This window comes from Pyrgilauda ruficollis, unplaced genomic scaffold (genome assembly GCF_017590135.1).
Source record: "Pyrgilauda ruficollis isolate IOZ18807 unplaced genomic scaffold, ASM1759013v1 scaffold88, whole genome shotgun sequence".
In the NCBI taxonomy this organism is placed as follows: domain Eukaryota; kingdom Metazoa; phylum Chordata; class Aves; order Passeriformes; family Passeridae; genus Pyrgilauda; species Pyrgilauda ruficollis.
The window spans coordinates 669383-671602 of NW_024530821.1; the positions used below are offsets into that span (position 1 = coordinate 669383).

Genomic DNA, 2220 nt, shown 5'->3' on the forward strand with positions numbered 1-2220 from the left:
AGGCTTCTCAGCTCCCAGGGATGTCTGGACCTGGCAAAAACCTCTGCCTTGGAGGTGCTGGAGAATGCCAAGGGGAAATATTGTCTTCTTTTGGTCTTCCTTGGGTGTCCATGGACAGCTGTAGCTGGGGATAGGATGCTGGCTGGCCTGGTGGAGCTGTAACACCATCAGAGCATCTCCTCTTAGCAGGGCTGGGTTAACTTTTGGACTCAGTGATCTTAGGGGTCTTTTCCAACCTAAATGATTCTGTGATTCTGATTCTCAGCTACAAAACTGGACCTGCCCCAGCCCAGGCATGACCCATTTTGGGTAGGGGGACACGTGCAGGCTCCTTGTTCATCCCCTCAGGGTGTCCAGGAGCACTCCAGTGCCCCTTGCAGAGGGCAGCTGGAGCTCATCCCCCACCAGATGCAGCTCCAGCTTGTTGCTCAGTCCTGGAGGTGTGTGCTGGGGTGACAATTGGAGCAGGGTGACAATTGGAGCAGGGTTCATCTGAAGCTGGAGCAACACAAAAATCCAAAAGAGGCTGCACTGCCAAGCTCAGAGCAGACCAGGCTGCCCAGGAAGGACAGGACAGACCCCCCCCCCCCCCCCCCCCCCCCCCCCCCCCCCCCCCCCCCACCCCACCCCCCTCCTGCCCCACCCCCCCCCCCCCGCCCAGGTGTCCATGCAGGATTTAAATTGCTCCATTGCTTGGCAGTGCTGGTGGGAAGCAGCAGAATCCCACCCACAGCAGAGGTGGCTTTGCCCAGCCCATCTAATCCCGGTCCTCAAAGGTGACGAGCTCTAAGTAAATCAGGGAGCCTCAGCTGCCCTTTCCATCCCAGCAGGATCACACACAGCCCCTGGAGCTCTGTCAGCAGCAACCTGTGCAGGGAGATACTCACAGCCTGTGGTTCTGGGGGAGCAGCTGAGGGCCTGGCCAGCACTATTAGCAGGAATAATTAATTAATTACCCACCCTGCCATTTCACTGGAAAGCTGCAGAATTCAGTGGGAGCAATTCCTGCCTCTCTTCTCCCTCCAGGGACTCCTGACAGATGAGCAGGAGGGGTGTGACCTCCATAGATCCATGGAAAGGCTGAGGGAGAAGCAGAGTGCGTTGCAGGACCTGAACTGGGAGCATTGTGCCACCAACCTGTCCATGGACAGCACCATGAGCTTTCCCTTTCCCTTTTCCTTCTGGCAACCTCTCATTTCTCCTTGGAGAAGACAGCTCAGTGCAGTCACAGTCAGGACCTGTCCTGCTTTCAGTCCTTGTCCATTTGGATGTCCCTTTCTCAGCTCATCCATGTAAGAGGGAATTTGGGGAGTTTGTCCCCAGCCCCTGAGAGCTCAGGTCCTTGGATTCTCCGTGGGATGGGAAAAGTTGTTTCCTCTCCCACACTGACCTTACATCCCCATCCCACCCCAACCAGAGACCCCCAGGGGTTCAGGCTGTGCCCCCTCCACCCCAAAGTGCTGTGCTCCTGGAAATGGGGGGAAACAGGGACCAAAATGGGATTTTCATGGTGGATACAGGCAGACAGACTCGGCTGCCACCCCCCAGCCTCGTCTGTCACCCAGGGGCTGCCCGTGCCCCCGAGACACCCCTGCCCCAACTGCCCGCAGCAATGCCGGGGCTCAGCTCTATTCGGGGGCTCTTTTTTGGGGGGCACGAGGGCCATGAGGCAGGCGAGGCTGCGGGACACAGAGCCAGGGCACCGGCAGACCCCAAACATCCCGGAGCCCTGCGGGGGAAGGCGACAAGGTGCGGGAGATGCAAACAGCATCCCAGCATCCCCAGCCAGGTCCGCGGGGACAGAGCCCTGTCCTGGGGGGGTGGCGAGGGAAGAGTTAAAGGGAAGGCGAGCAGATCCTCCTCCATCCTCCCGGTCCTCGCTGTTAGGCTGCTGCTGTGACAGGGGGTGGGGTCGGGGCTGGCCGCCGTTTGCCGCAAGAAGGGGGGGGAAACGTGGCTGCGAATGTGTGTGTGTGTGTGTGTGTTGGTGACACAGGACAAAATGAGATGAGACCCCTCGGACGGGAGCGGCCGCCCGGCTGCCATCCCTGATCCCGGCCCGATCCCTGCCCGCTCCTGCCGTCGCTGCCATCGCTGCCGGGCACCGGCGCAGCCCCAGCATCCCCGCCAAGAGTAAGGCTCGGGGCTGGGAAGAGACTGGGAGGAACTGGGAAGCGGTGCTGGGAGAGGGGGGAGGTGGGATGGGGTGGGGGGTGACGA

General features: G+C 60.2%; 1 protein-coding gene across 2 annotated transcripts in view; it reads left to right on the top strand.

Annotated features, from left to right (window-relative positions):
* Positions 1 to 1948: 1948 nt before the first annotated feature.
* Positions 1949 to 2220, top strand: part of LZTS3 (leucine zipper tumor suppressor family member 3) — a 47417-nt gene continuing 47145 nt past the window's right edge. For both annotated transcript variants that reach the window (XM_041488179.1, XM_041488181.1), the window contains exon 1: positions 1949 to 2133. The gene's annotated coding sequence lies outside the window, so the exon portion shown is untranslated. The remainder of the gene's footprint in view (positions 2134 to 2220) is intronic.